Source organism: Protomyctophum bolini, assembly GCF_963924005.1.
Source record: "Protomyctophum bolini genome assembly, chromosome: 21".
NCBI lineage: Eukaryota > Metazoa > Chordata > Actinopteri > Myctophiformes > Myctophidae > Protomyctophum > Protomyctophum bolini.
Window position 1 is genome coordinate 31,741,137 of NC_137882.1, and position 17,034 is coordinate 31,758,170.

Here is a 17,034-nt window from a genome sequence, read left to right on the forward strand (position 1 = left end):
CACACACACACACACGTAAGCACACTGTGCACATCAACATGCACACACTCAAACAGCAGTCATCTCTTATCCACAGCACCAGCATGGACACAGGTAGGGGTTCGCTCACAGTGCGATTGCCTAATTTAGGCAAAGTCTTTCCCAGAAATGGCACTCCTCCAATGTCCAAGTATGAATCACAGAATCAATGTGATTCATAAACCAACAGCTCATCGGTGACAGCCCAGGTGTAGCAGTCTGCAGAGAGGCACCGACTTGGCCTGAGAGAAACTTTACTACGGGCAAGTGAGGACTTGGATCAAGCTTGTTGTGGTGCTGCACAGACAAGACAGGCACTCACTCACACACACTTCTGAGGACATTCTATTAATCTCAACGACATTTGTTCCCTCTAAAACAGCTACGGGTACATGTCCAGACAGCCTATCCGTGATTCTAAACACATCCTTAAAGTTGATGATCACAATATACTGTCCTAGTGACCTTTCTGAAGGCATTGGACACACTTGCAGTCCATCGTTGGCAATGATGACTTACTTCATATCTCATGGGGGTGGTGGTGGTGGGGGGGGGGGGGGGGTTAGCTCATAAATGATGCATTTATATAGCTCCTTTATCCAAGGCGCTTTAGATACATTGTGCATCACATTCACCCATTCACACGCACAGTCATACACCAATGGCGGCAGAAACCATGCAAGGCACCGACCAGCACATCAGGAGCAATTCGGGGGTTCAGTGTACTTGCTCAAGGACACTTCGACACTAACTCTGGGGGAGACCGGGTTCGAACTGGCAACCTTGCGGTTACCATCCGGCCACTCTACCCCTGAGCCACCACCGCCCATGAGCCAGTCACTCATGTGGCTGTTTAGACCACACGTGGGGCAGACGTGTGTTGAACCTGGTCGGACAGTCCACACACCTCTCTATCAGCTACTAACTATGTTTGAGAGCAAAACGAAAGCCTTGTTTTTTTTTTCTTTTTAAAGAACGTGCTGTAAAAACAGGACAGTATAGCTGGTTTTATAGAATGCAAAGCTTCGCTGCGCCTTCACCTTGCAAGATGTCCAAAGCAAAAACGCATGTCACCGGTCTCATATAATCCTGCACTTAATTCTTAACTAAAATGTATTTACATAACGTCTGGATATTAAAAAGGGTGAGATTTGAAATGTAAGTCTGCAGGCTCAGTCCCACATGCGCTACGAGTCCATTTAGTTATGGGGGGGAGAGAGAGTGAGGGGACTGGGTGATTATCCCACAGCAGCAGACATGCTTATTTTGTCTGTCTTATTGAAAAGACAGTGTCTTATGTAAAAAAGTCAACTTGGATGGGTGTGTTTTGCACATCGTTGCTGTGAATGGTGCAAACTGGGGTAAGCTACTCAATAACACTGCTTCAACTTCACATAATCTCCTCTCGGTGCCGGAGGCGCGCGTGAGAATTCTAGTGTTTTACGATTCTTCCTTTGAAGAATTTGTCACCTGATCTCTGTTCATTGACAGCGCACAGACACGTGGGGTGCATACATCAGACATCAGCAGACACATACTTCCCACAGATTACAACCACACATGTTTTGAAAACATGACCAATGACAAAAAACTCCCATATCTGCTGGGCGGAAGTACAACAATGTGCAAACACAGCAGCAAGATTTGTGAGTTGCTGTGATAGGAGAAGGATATCAAATGGAACACAACCACCCTAAAGACTAATCATTGTGTATATTCCTGCACTATACCTGCATCGAGTGATCTTGGTACATAGAAGTTGATCTATTGAAGATTCTGACCTTCAAAGTACATCATTTTTGTTTTGATTGTATTGTTGTATTGTTCTTTCTGCTTTGGCAATGTAAACGTATGTTTTCTCATGCCAATAAAGCCCTTTGAATTGAATTGAATTGCATACTTAGTTTAGACTAGTCATTGGTTAGACATGGGTTACGGTTAGGTTTAAGTTTGCTGCCCCGTGGGAGGTTAGGGTTAGGGTGAGGGTTTGAGGTAGGTTGTAGGACTAATGACTGGCCTAACCAATGACTAGTCTAAACCAAGTACTGTTACTCTAGCAACCAGACAAGAGAATATATCGGATCGATTTTTGGGCTGATGGTGGCCAATAGGAATATTTGGGGAAATCACCCAAACTCTAGTTGGACTAATGGCATATGTACAAGTGGTTTGGTACCTCCGGACGGAGAGCCACACAATCAGACAGACTCTCTTCAATAAGTCTGGTCTCTTAACCCATTTTGGGGCGGGAACCACTTTTGGTGTTAGCATTATGTTATGCTTTAGCTATTGAAAAATATCAGATCTACAAGCTCATAGCGCGCCACTGTCTGCTATTTTTTTTTTTTAATCGAAGAACGACTGACATAGAAACAGCTTTTTCAGGATGTAGAAGAATTTTTTTTAGAATCTGATCTCAGGTCAAAATGGGTTCAAAACAAACATACCGTTACATGTAAAGAAAGACGCCTCTACAACAAGCAAAGCATGAATGGCACCTTTCTTATATCGATTTGCATTTCCTATAACGACACCTATTTCCACAGGCGCTGTTGCCGTGTGTCCTGGATGTGGCATTGTAATGCCCACTGCTTGCTGACCTGCAGCGTGGGAAAAAAACAATTTGATTACTATATTTTTTTCTTTTTCCAAACTCTTGCCAAGTGGCTGCTGGAGGAAATTGTCATTTTATCAGCACTAACAAAACATCTGCCAGGGTTTTGGCTGGCGTTTCATTTCCTACGATTTAACATGCTGGTTGGTTTACTTTGGCCTTCAGAATCGCAGAGGCTAGCCTATATAGCCTACTGTACTTACACAGCTGGCTGCATGGCTAGATCACACAGCTGCTCGTGATAGGCTAGACTCCAAGCTCCAAGCTTCTCCAAGACCTACTGTATATCTGTGTCTGGATCGCAACACACACACACGCACACACACACACACACACACCACACGCACGCACACGCACGCACACACAGTGTCAAAGAATCCTCACATAACACTGAAAGACAAACCCCACCTGTACAGTGTGCTGTTCCCACAGTTACCATGGCAACTGGGGGGGCAGACAATACCTCTCTGTAGCCACTGGACTCAAACGGTAAGGCCTTTTACACACAATCGCAATGAGCTAGCTATTGCTCACACAAGACACACACACACCATAGACAAGCATGACTTTATCATCAGTGACACTTCCATCCTCCATAAAGTTAAGAATGGTGCCCTACTGCCCTTCACCACAGCACTGGGGGTCAGATTGCGGGTTCCCTGTACCCACACCAAAGCCAGTGCACGGAAGAGGGACAGACAGACAGCTTCCGACACCATTTCCGCTTCCTTGAGTTAGTTGCGCAACCGGCTGCCTACATTCACAGGCACAGCGTGACCCCCTTTCCTAATGACTGACTTGTTAACCCATTTAGACCCGAGGACGATTCTACAAATGTCTTCTAAATAATGACAGTTTTCTGGAGAGAAAAAAAACCTATGTTTCTATATCGGTAGTGCTCAAAACTATATTATGTATGTTCCACATTATGAAATTGGCTCAAGTTGAAGTGTATGCCTGTAATCAACACAAACAAGTTCCTCCCTCACACGACGCCTGGCGGGAGGGAGGGAGGGAGGGGGGGGGGGGGGATGGGGGTTCATACTAGGTCACCAAACATGCAGCTTTCTAGGAAAAAATGCTAGGATATATTTAGGCAGCCAGACGGTAAACAAACAGCTGCTGCATTGATGTTTGTTTACAAAATGTTTGCCCTTGTCCAGCTCAGGGAAAATATTTTTTTTACGATCCATTCAACTGAGTCTGGGGAATTGAATTGGGAAACAGCTTTACAAGCAGCACAGGAATATAACACGTGTTCCAATGTAAGAACAAAACAGATTTTTCCAAGACGAACAAAAACAAACAATGGCAGGCCTTACAAACACCTCTTCCAAAGTATATGTTGGAGTGGCCAAACTTAGCAGCCATGCATTTGACTGCTGGTGGCCGTTATTAAAATTCGGACCCCGATTGCACCTACAGTAACGGTTCTGTAGGTGTAGTAGCGGTTCAGTTAGCCCACAGTTCAGTTCGTTTCTCGGTTTTTGGTTCGGTTTCAAACTATCGGTACAGTAAAAAAAAAAAAAAAAATGGGCAAAAAATATTGAATTTTACTCATTAGGCTCAAGGCTATAAAAAAAATCACTATGTCACTATGCATCACACGTGCACAGGGAAGGGACGGGAAGATTCAAAGGTTTACTTTATGATATAGTTCAATTCTCTCATAGGCTTCTGGTTTAAACACTTTCTGCCGTTTCTGTAGCTATGTCTGTGTGTTTCCATTTTCCAGGTTTCTGTCCAGAGACACACAGCTCCCACTCCCAGGTCCGTCCCAGTGGCTCGACACAGGACAATAATTACTCAACAACGGCTGCCCCGCTAGATTGGATCTCCATTATCACACCGCAAGTTCACAACAACAACACAGGAACCTGGCATTGTCAACCCCTGAATGGGGGAGAGACTTCCAACATTAAGTTCATCAAGCATAGGTGGGAGGTTACAGGCAGGGTATTGAGTGAGAGAGGAGAGAGACTGCTCGTGGGGTAAGACCAAACAAAAGCCTGAGCCCGGTCAATCTGATTATGGCGGTTGTTGCACGACCTGACCAGAGTCACACCAACCTATTAGCCTACATTTAACACACACACACACACACTATCTGACTATCTGTTATGACAAAAGCAAATAATCTGATCCTAGATCAGCCTATTCGTTGCATGACGGTGTCGTATAAGAAAATATCAGACATACCGGTACGGTACAAGCTCACAACTCATTCCAACGCATTGTGATGCGAGTTTGTAGGTCTGTTTTTTTTATGTGTTAAACCGTCAAGCAACAAAACACAGATCAGGCTTCAGCACAGGCTACAGCTGCATTTTTCTCCGCCTGATCAGTCCCGCCGGTGCCGAGCACGGGTGGTCTTGGTTCCCTCTGGCGTTATACATAGTAAACAAACCCTAATATAATCTAAATGACGATAACAAAACAGGGACCCGGACTAAAGCACAGTGAGAGCGAGGGGTGGAATAACTTGGGTGACACAGAAAGCAAGTTCTGCCAATTCCTTGGCATCATGACATGAACTAAACGTAACAGAATAAAACAAAACAAAAGCTGATGTAAGGAGATGTAAAGCCCCAAACATTGATTCACCCGGTTTGTACGACGGGAGTCACGCAAGTTCACTCATACGCCCTTCTGACTTTAGTAATGTAGAGTTGGTACTACTGAATCTGACGTTTATTCAATTTGAATTATGTCTGATTACTCGGATATATATATCTTGCCAAGTTGTCAGTCATTGTGTCAAACATTGCCTAGAGGAACGTTTGGTCTGAGGGTGAAATTATTTAACACGAAAAGGTGAAGGAACTCGGAGACAAAACTGAGGCATGGTTGGGATTTCTTGCAAAAAGACTTGCTTACGTGTGTGTATGACGCGCAAGTGTGTTATGCATTGGCTTAACCCATTTAGGCCTGACGTCAAAATGAAAAAAAAAAATGTCTTCTAAATCATGACAGTTTACTGATGTTACTGTATCAGTGGTGCTCAATATTTCATGTCAAGGACCCCCAAAAATGATATGTAATTGGCCACTGAAAACCCTTCAGAAGCAAAGATTTGAGTTAAAAACGTTAGGGTCTGAAAGAATATATAATTCAAAGATGTGCCTCATTTTCACGATTTTTCAAAAACAGCAGACCTAACAAGCTCATAGCGCGGCACTCGCTGCCGCACTATGAGCTTGTAGATCTGCTATTTTTGAGTCGTGCAACCACTTTATATATGACATTTCAGATATTCATTTATGATCAGGTATTACAGTAGGATGTTTAAAGTTGGATGTGCCATCCATGTTGTGATACGTTTTTAGCAGGACATTATTACAGCAGGGGCAAGCACCTTGTGATTTCCTTCCGATCAGCATTCAACAACAGAGACACAGAGCGGCCGCCGGCCGCCAGAGGCTTTATAGTAACATCATGCAATATCGCCTTTAGAAATCACAGCAACTTCTGTGACTTTGCTCTCTCTCCGCCCACACCGCATACATAATAATGCACACACCGAGTCCCAACCTCAGGTCACATCAGGTAAAAAAAGGTAACGGTGTTTGAAACACCTCGACTGTGTGGATTATAATAGGTGTGATGGTCAGTGGTGAGGGGGAACTATTTCCCCCTCATAGCTAATAACCTAATAGCTGGGTTTGTTACTGTAGGTGCACCCCATTTCAACAGAGCATATATGTGGCACAGCACAAACTTGGGTGTACAAACACTTCTTTAGAAATAGCCTTAACGCATTTTGGGCAGGAACCCCTTTTGGTGTTAGCATTATGTTATGCTTTAGCTATTGAAAGATAGCAGATCTACAAGCTCACAGAGTGGCGCGCTACGAGCTTGTATAGGTCTGCTATTTTTTAAAAATCGAAGAACGACTGACATATAGAAACATAGCTTTTTCAGAAAACGGTCGGGATGTAGAAGACGTTTTTTAAATCTGATCTCAGGTCAAAATGGGTTAAAATAGTGGCTTACGCCCGAGTCCCAGAGCTTGCGGGTGGAGGTATACTACAGTGTTGCCCAAACAGAAAGCCAACATAGAGAACATACCATAACTTAACATTTTCACTAATGCATGCAGTGAAAATAATGTATGCTGTACACATTTGTGTTCCCAAGGGGAAGAAATGTAATCATTTTGGAGACGGCATGACTAGACAGACACAACCTGTGTGACCGAAAAGTCTCTTTGTCTGCTGTTTTGAACTTTTCTTTTCCTGCCTTGATCTCCTCCTCCTCCCCCCCCCCCCCCCCCCCCTCCCTCCCTCTTCTTCCCTTTCTTTGATTTTCTTGGAAAGATGACATGATGAAAACTACGCACGAAACAAATTTCACCCACTTTTAAAACATTCATAACGTGGCTGGTGTATCGTTTGAATTATGCATTTCAGTACGTTTGTGAAAAATATTATCATGTTATATGGTTACCGTATATCATTTTTTAGGTCATTCACCTAGTATGCCATTTGCTACAATCATTTATCACCTGATAATTATTTCCCTGGTTCCAAATTTCAGTGCAATCAACCAGCCTCTTACAGAGACGAGGCAGGCGTTGCCCACCTGCACCTGGCATAAACTTTCGGGCAGGTGGAATTTGCTTTCAGGTTGTGAAGTGGACGGTAAAATAAGAGCAACCGTTTACCAATAATGAGCCATTGTCGGTATTCACAGTTGCTACACTTAAAAATATAAAATAACAAGTGTGAAACCCATATTCATATTCATAGCTATGTACTGTAGACATTTGGCATAAAATTAGGTATGATTTTTTTTTTCCTTTTTCGCACAGCCCCAGAATGCCAGAAAGTGTAAAAAAAGAAAAAGTGTCAAACAGAAATTCATAATTAACTTATCATTTTATAAAGGACAATTTACTTGTCGGGCATGTGGGCATGACATTTGGCAAGTAGAACATGATCTGTACTTGCCTCTGAGATCTTAGTGGCAACCCCTGCCAGGTGTACACTACACTCTAGGCCGGGCTGCAACTAACTAGAAAGGTGCTGGGTTGCCTAGACAGGTCTGTGTAAGACGTGGATTGTTGTGGCCATCAGCGCACTGGGGATCATGGGGGTGTAGCATTACTACAACATTGTGGTACCAGCTATGGGGCAGCCAGAAATGAAAGTGCTTTTGGAGGTGCACTCTATAAAGGCCACAAAACATGTTGCATTAATTAATGATATATGGTGTTTTGTGTAGGAAATGGGCTCTGCCCACAACTGTCTAAAGGGCAATTACAGGCCTAGTAAAGTATGAATAATCATGTTTCTCCAACAGCATTTGTGGCACCCCCTATGGGTGGAAGTGAAATTGCTTTTGGCTTTGCATTATTTAGACTAGAGCACCCCAATGTGTGAGATTAACCTTTTGGATAGATGGGACACCGTGTTCATGACTTTGGGCATTCTTTAAAACAGACAACACACACAAATGTTGGAAGACAATTATAGGCAATCGGAAAGGACTATGAAAAATCTGACTGACAATGATGACACCAAATGACTACAGAGATGATGTACTGTACTACCAACTTGTGAGTTTTGGCCGATATTTGTAAAATATAGTAGAAATGGTCAATAGTTATATGGGGAGTTGAGTCATGAATGATCCAAGGAATAAGGGGGGGGGGCCTACAAATACGGGTCAAGTTATAGATCAAAACATAATAGAAAGCCACCATGAGGCAGATTTGAAACACTTGGGGTGGAGGTTCTTCCATGGCCTACTGGGACTATGCGTGCAAAGTTTGACACCAGTCATGTCCAAGATTAGCTGTACACAAACCAACATATGGATGGACAGAGAGAGAGACACACGCGCGCGCGTGCGGAACTGCGGATAGGGGCGAAAACCACTGGAATTCTACAAGCTTACAGTCAAAACGCATTTCAACGTGAAGCGTTGTTGTGAACTCCAACATTGTGACAGTCCCTTGCAGCTTACAGGTTCTCAACAACATAACTGAGAAAAAGTGAAATGGCCATTGGCCATATAGTCTCGCGTTGCCAGAATTTTCAAATGCTTCCATCATACAAGCAACAGAAGAGCTGTGTCATGAGTAGAGTAAACTATACAGCGGAAGTGGAGCCTCCTCGCCACTTCCGTTTCATCTTTACAGTCGCACAAATTTGTCGTAATATAAATAGAAATCATCTAAGCATATATAGTTTGCTGCTTAGCAGAATTATTTTTAGCAAAAGGCCGATGCACACCTCAGAAGGCTAGTGACAGGTGCGTAGGGCAATAAAGCATACTTTAAAAAGGTTATCTTTGAAAAACAAAGAAGGGTCCCGCACACTGTCAGAAACTTGCCAAAAATGTTGCTCGAGCAAGAAAAAAAAAGAAGAAAAAAAGATAAAAAATATATTTTTGTGAAGGGAAATGTCAGCTTCCTTACTCTGATTTCGGGAGGTGTAATTCCAGACTCTATATACTAGTATATAGCATTCAGAGATTGTGTAATAGTCGTCTGGCTATGCGAGACTATCAAGACAACGCATTCACTGCCATTACATGGTCAAACCTACAGTAGCGTCAATGTGTGTAATACTACAACTCCCATGTTCATTCCTGCATTTGTGTAAATAAAATAAAATAAAATAAAATTACCTAGTCACTGACTCAATGTTGGCAAAGGCCCACATGTAGCACATACAGACAGACACTGACATTTACAAGACATTTACAGGTAAACGTAACCTGTTAGTACATGTCTAATCAAACCTCATCACAGACTTGCCTACTATACACGTTCAAGAAAACATGCAGCCAGGTGGCTGTATTTCCCGGAAAGAACTACTAGTGCTGCAGATATCAAAGCTCAGATGTAGACCGTCTGTTCATTAGAAGCATAAGTTCAGAAGACTTAAGAAACTACATTAATAATAGCCTTAAAATACCTAATAACCAAGAGGTGGTGTCGGCCATGTATCTCTCATACTTTGTCATGATCTCACACAATAAGAGAGGCAAGCAAGTCTGCATCAATGTCCAGTAACATCTAGGTATTAGTTAGCTGGGTATTAGTTACACGTGTAAGCCAACACACAGGAAGAGAAAACATGTTGTAAACATGTGACTAGTGCACAGTACACACTACAGTATAGTTTGCCATGTTTGCCTTTTAATGATAAAACATTAGTAGTGACTCCAGTCCTGAACCAACAGTGTCATATCAACACACACACACACAATTACATAAGTTCAGGTATTGATTGAATACTTGTATTAGTCAGAAATGTAAACAGCACGTATTTAGGCTTGACATTAGAGGTGGAAGATACGTGTATAGGTGTATGGTTAAAGGATAGGATTTAGGTTATAGAGACTGTTTAGGTAGGGGTTTGGTGTGCTTAAAGTAAGGGTATGGATGTGGGAGCGGGCAGGTAGCCAACATGACCAAAAAGTTGGGTACGGGTTCAGAGCATGACCTAAAATATGTTACACAAGTCCAAAACCCACAATCTGTTTACCCTTGGACTGTTTGTTAGTGTAAACAAATAAAAGTGGCATTTTTTTGGCCAACATCGTCTTTGGATGCTTAGACACCAGGTACATCACACTAACTAAGCTAACATGATACAAGTATAAACACGCGCTTGCCGCGTACACATTACTGTCAGTCTAGCATGACAAGGGTGATACATTGCGTCGCATTTCTGCTGGCTAGCATTAGCATGGTTAGCCAGGTTAACAGCAGCTATCTGCTGGGTAATGTTAGCTTAGCAACGTAGCTAGCAGACACAGATTATTAGACCTCGCAACGCCAACTGGGCTCCCCGTCCCATGGTTGGTAATAAAACCGCATTGGTCACATTAAATACACCACAATAGATATTATTTTAAAGTAAACCTAAATCCCTGTGTGGGAAACCAGCTGACAGTGTTGGTGGTGGTGCAAAATGGCAGCCTGGGCTAGGGGGGCTACTCAGTAATGAGTCAGGAAAACATTTAGCATTAGCCAGCTAGCCATCAGCTAGCAGGCTAATATGCTAAATGTGTTCAAATTGTCAGATGCCGTCGGAGGGAAACGCAGCACAGCGGCTATGTTCGGGAAATGCGGCGTTTGTTCTTACCATTTTAAGACCGTTCTGATGTCCCCGTATAAACAGTCAGATGGTGAAATATTGGTGACCAAAAACAGTGTTTCTCCTTTTAGCCGTCGCTCGTCTGTGTGTGTGGCTGCTTGCTGCCTGCTGCTGCTGCTAACTGCGAGTCTGCGACTGCCTGACTGCTGCTGGGAAACCCTTCAGCTTCGTTCGCAGAACTTCGCACAAAGATCGCTTGAGCCACCGGATCGCTGAAAGACTACAAACATGGCTGCGCGGACTACACAATATTGTGACGTCACGCGCTTTAATAACTATTTCCTTTACCCGACAATTTTTTTTATCGAGACAGTTGTTTATGTCGCCATAACAATGTTGCCATAGCCCAGGTGGGTCCAGTAGGCTACGTGCGTTAGCGAGTTCTCTAACGCACTGGATCAGGGCTAATGTTGCCAATGCCCATGCCCGGCGGGTGATGACTTTTGCCTTCCTTAAAAATGGTAGAGGAAGGCTAATAATCGATCTGCCTTGTGAGCTTGTAGATCTGCTGTTTTCACTATTTTGTTTAATGGAACCAAAAAGTTCACCATTTTTCAACCTAGGCTATATCTTCATAGCGAATTGGTCCTCAGCTCCTCACTATAATGTTCATGATAAAAAAATGTTCCTACTCGGTCTGTGTCTCTAGCTGGGCTGTGACAAGTTCAGAGAAACCCGTCCAAGTGCAATTACAAGCGTTTCAACTTTTCAGTCATCGATGATGTCACTGTCTGGTGGACGCCGATTTCTGAACTGCCCACACCACAGCTATAAGCCCTAAGCCCTCCCATGAGACACAGAACGAGTAGAAAAAAATTGGGGCATTTTATGTACTAATGTTTATGATAAAGATTTTATCATGAACATTATAGTGAGGACAATTATATGAAGATATTTGAACAGTTTGAAGTGGTCCTTTAAGTAGGCCTATAAACTAGCCCATGCTGCCCATTGATTGATTGATTTATTAACAGTTGTAACAGCAGAATTACAGTACATTTCAAGTACAACTCAATACAAAAAGACTGTTAACTGTGAGTGGACGACACTATAAAGCATTACACAATCATTGAAGTTGGCCTAATATAAAATATTTAAAAGTAAAACATAAAAAACGTGCTTCTCTCGGTTAATCGAAATGGTAATCAATATAGAATAGGAAGATCATCGATACTGCGGCCCCGCGGTCCCATCACCTGGCTGCAGCTGCATGTGGTTGTCTCTGATGGGTATAGTAGGACCTCTAGTGGTGGATAAGAGAATGACAGAGAGAAAAACAATCTCACAACCTTCTCTGTTCAATGCTTTTATGATTAAAGGGAGCAGTCAAGTCAAAATATTGCCTGCAGGCAAGTGGAAATAGATTCCCAACTGTGTGAAATGTCTTTTGATAATAACACAACAACATAAACAGAAATACAACAGGAAAATAAAGGAGAGTCATCCAGGGAAACGGTCTCACCAAAATCCCTTTAAAAATATCTCAGTTTATCTACCTTTGGGTCGGTCCAGGATTATAAGAGAGGGTTTAAAAACATAGTTTGGGGTAAAAAAAAAAAGGTTGGGTTGGGATTTATAGTTAAAGAGAGTTTGTAAAGGTCAGTTATAACTTAACTTAAATAACATTGTAGTTTAACATGATGTTTTTATCTCTGCATTACGTGCCTTTTTGTGAAACAGTAAATCTTTTTAATCATACTGTGTTTAGGTGTATTTTATAAATGAGTATTACGGCTTGGCTCTGCAGGAGGCTGTGTGTGTGTGTGTGTGTGTGTGTGTGTGTGTGTGTGTGTGTGTGTGTGTGTGTGTGTGTGTGTGTGTGTGTGTGTGTGTGTGTGTGTGTGTGTGTGTGTGTGTGTGTGTGTGTGTGTGTGTGTGTGCAGGGTGTGTGCATGTGTGACTGACTTGACTAAGTAGGCTATGTCTGTGTGCATTAAGTCCACAATTCTGTCGATTCATGCTTGCAAGAGGTAATTAGTTAAAAACCATTAACATTACTAAGTAACTAAGGTAGGTAGAACTTTATTAATCCCATGGGGGAAATTCAGTTTTATAGCAGAAGGCTCCTCAAGAGGGTTATGATGGGGCGAGATATATCCACGCTGTGGGGCGAGATGTGTGGAATTGTGTGTGGAATTGTGTGTGTGTGTGTGTGTGTGTGTGTGTGTGTGTGTGTGCGCGCGCGCTGCGTGTGTGTGTGTGTGTGTGTGTGTGTGTGTGTGTGTGTGTGTGTGTGTGCATATGTGTGCGTCAATATCAAGACCAATTCCTTCCATGTTGGCCCATACTTCTCTATAGATCTATCACATTCGAACAGAAAATGTTGAAGAGTTTCAATTTGGCAACAATTTGGTAAATTCAGTTGTGCCAACTCTGTTACACCATCTCAAGACAAGTTATGATGTGAGTTATTCTTGTTTCCCCAAAGCCCTCATGAATCATGATTTCCAGTTAATATTTTACTTCATCATCTATTTTGTCATGCTCATGCTAAGATCATCGCACCTTACCTGTCTTTGTCTTCTGCTGGCGTGCATCTCTTGCTATACTGTTTAAAACGTTCCTCCTCATTTTACTTTGATCTGCACAAGAAGTGCATACGTATACAGAAACCCTCACACTGATCAGAAGAAGGTTACATTCCCACAGCACAACACATTAACATAGGAGAAAAAACGGTAACACATTGATGATTTAGCTCTTAGCATATACAGACAATGACACACACACACGCACGCACGCACACACACACACACACACACACACACACACACACACACACACACACACACACACACACACACACACACACACACACACACACACACAATGTAATGTAATGCAAATAGTACAGTAAGTGCAAAATCAACTGAAGCAATCAAAATATGACTGAGAATCAAATATCATATCATAGATAAGTGTGTGTGTGTGTGTGTGTGTGTGTGTGTGTGTGTGTGTGTGTGTGTGTGTGTGTGTGTGTGTGTGTGTGTGTGTGTGCGTGCGTGCGTGCGTGCGTCTCAGTCACCAACCCTGCTGGGTTGATGGATACATATAGGCCATGGCTTTGCTCAGCCTTAGCTCCTCCAGCGCAGCGAGCTCTTCCTCCTAAAATTCCAACTAACTAAAATCCCAACAGACAACAACATAAACAAACAAGTAATTTATCCCAGATGTATAGATGTGAAAGTGATGACTCACTCTTCTGGATCTCTCTTCTTTTCATGCGGTTTGGAGCGATGACTGCATGTGAAAGCTTTGTGGCTGAAAACAAACAAAACGGTCCCTTTCTTAATTAATTCACAGTCACACACACACACACACACACACACACACACACACACACACAGGACAACATGCACAACAACGCCTATTTTACCTATAATGTGGCTGAAGAAATTCAGCATGGGGTCAGGCCTTCTACAGAGTCACCGGCATGGCAATGTTATGGAACTACACGCACTATACTCTCGCTCATGTGTGGGGGGCAGGGAGGGAGGGGGCATCTCTGATGCGTTTGGGGAGTGCATTCCAGAGCTATATAGGAGGGCGCAGCCACAGAGAAGGCCCTGCATGTCGCCCCAGGTTCAGCGCCTGGTCTTATGGGGACCTCCAGGAGGCTTCAATGGATGAGGGAATGGGACGGGACATTATGGCTCAAGAGAGGTCGAGGGGGGGGGCATGCGCAAAGCAAGCAAAAAGTCCATAGACTTGGCTGCCTGCTTGATTGATTGATTGATTGATCGATCGAGCGGTGTTCATGGCAGGTATAATGCCTGGGGTTTCAACGGGTGGTTCGTGCAGCTATATTGCATCCCTGACCATGCAATTGCATTTAGAAGAAGATTTTTCTATTTTCTTCAGCGGAAACAGTGCTAATCGTTTTGTGCACTGTTCCGTGGGAAGCAGTCAATGTCACTGCATAGCCTACGGGAAGGTTAGGAAAATTCCACAGAAAAGGGAGATATAGAATCTCAACTTCTCATGGGTGTACCAGCTTGCCTGATTGAGTCATCATTGTTAGGAAATGTGAATCATGTCCTCTGCTCTAGTAGTACTGTATATCAGTTAACCTGAGTGTAATGGAAGGTTGGATAAAGCAAGAGAATGGAATAAGGGTAACCGTTGGACGAGAACAGATTAAAAAAAAACTAAAAAACAACATATATTTCAGTTAGGCTAAATAATGCCTGGGCTAGTGGGCTTGGTTAGTCATGCAATGAATGAAATCAAGCCCTTTAAAAGCCATCATTTAATTTCAATCTTTGTTTTAGCTATTCGTTCAGTTAATTCGTTCATTTGATGGACTTTTGAAATAATGTATTATTTAAACATATTTGTATACATTTAACAATAGGCTAAACTGACTGACGGTCTATATGTTAGTCATAATCAGTTATAAGTCTATTCATTAGCTCTTAATAGTTATTACCGCACAGTGTGGTCCTACTCCTCCTATGCTGTGAGTGGAGCTGTTTCTCCTCTCTGACTCAAACTGCTTTCTCCACTCCCTCCATAAAAGGTACAGTACACACAAAATCCCATAGTCGGCAGACTGTCGCGCTGTGATTGGTTGGTTGGTTGACAAGGGGAACTCGCAACAGTGGTTTGAGATGAGACGCCTAGTCCATTGGTTCTCCTACCTCAATGCCAAATGTGTTGAACCACTTCATCCCTATATGCATTGGTTTAATTTGGTTATATTTGAAAATAGCTGATCTACAAGCTCGTATTTATTTATAAGCTTGTATGGGGTCCTTGGCACAAATGTTTTCAGATGGTCAAAACGTATTAATTTGAGCCCCAAATTAATAATTAGCCTACATTTTTAACCATTAGTCCGGCAAAAATGTCAAACTTTCCTTTTGCTTTAAGTAGCACTATAGCATGTGACATGTCAAACAATCCTTGGGCTAAAAGCAGCCATGCCATAGCCACTTGCCCAAATATGCCCAAAATGTTCTGACCTCATCACATTGACGTTTGTCAAGAGTCATGACGTCTATGGACGTTTCTAGCCCAAGGAGTGTATTTTGTGCAAAAGTAATGCTTGGAATGGATTCAGAATCATGAAAGCCTGTTTGACATTTTTTACATTTTTGCATGCCATAGGATGTTAATGACTAGAATTTCGTGCGCGCTACGCGCGCACTCATCCCAGAGCGACTTTGCCACGCACTATGGGAAGAAATAAATGGCGGGAGTTGACTCCACATGTAGTAACGAATGGGTTATTGGAAATGTACCATTGTTTTGTCCTGAATATTTCCACAGCCTAAGTACTAAAGGATTGTGACTGTGGGACAGACATACAGTCTGACATACAATAGGCTACACGTGTGCACAGTGAATAAACAATGACCTATATGCCCAGAGTTCTTAAATTAACATAGTTGGATTTTAACAGAAAGACAATGCCATAAATCAGTGAAAGTAAGTGACAGACTCAACAGTAGCACACAGCATGCAAGGCAGCGATGCATGCATGCAAACATGTTTGTCCAGCTGAGATTTAGTGTCTCCATCTCTCTGTGGAAGAGGTTGCACATGACCTGTACGGCCACACTGAGGCGCTCCAACACAAACACAGACACAAAACAACACCACGCTGTTTGTCCAGTTGACCCAAATCAACACCAATACCTAGCCTGTTTGTCCAAAACACAGTATCTGCTGGCCACGTGTCTACTTCGCCACAACCTAATGTTAGTAACAAATGTAGGGGAGAGCCGCCAAGGTTGTAACGCTTCACGGTTGTAACATGGACGTTATATCTTGATTGGTCAACGCCACCATGACGCCATCGCGTCAGTATGTGTACAGCAACGTACTCTACGTGGCCAGGAGTTTGAAGTTTGAAGTGTTTACCTTCAAAATGCGTCTAATTTTACACCTGGAGTATATGTGTGGTACAATTTTTGTCTTTGGTGTTGGTGAATAAAAATCCACATGGATGTGTTCATGCTTATGTTCTTCATTAGTTTGCATCGTGTTTAGACGGAATTCACGTTCATTCTGGTCTGTAAGCAACTGCAAAGAAAACTTGCAAAAGCGGGTCATTTGTAACATGTGTTACAAATGGTCCGCTTCCATTCAATGCCATTATATGTAATATTTACATATTTGACATATTGGCCAATATTATATGTTCTGAAATGGTATTGTATCGTGTAGTGTATTCTGAAATTAGTTTAGGGTTGTATAACGTTGTACAACTCAATCAATCAAACGTTTGTTTAATCAATGTATTGCCCCATTGAAAAAAAAGAAATGGCCAAACTGGTACTGGTACAC

The 17,034-nt window shown here is 42.6% G+C and overlaps 1 protein-coding gene across 1 annotated transcript in view; it reads right to left on the reverse strand.

Moving 5' to 3' along the window:
- LOC308336587 (cullin-1) overlaps positions 1-10,927 on the reverse strand; it is a 37,600-nt gene extending 26,673 nt beyond the window's left edge. Inside the window, exon 1 of the mRNA XM_080794003.1 lies at positions 10,732-10,927. The gene's annotated coding sequence lies outside the window, so the exon portion shown is untranslated. The remainder of the gene's footprint in view (positions 1-10,731) is intronic.
- Between the last annotated feature and the right edge of the window lie 6,107 nt (positions 10,928-17,034).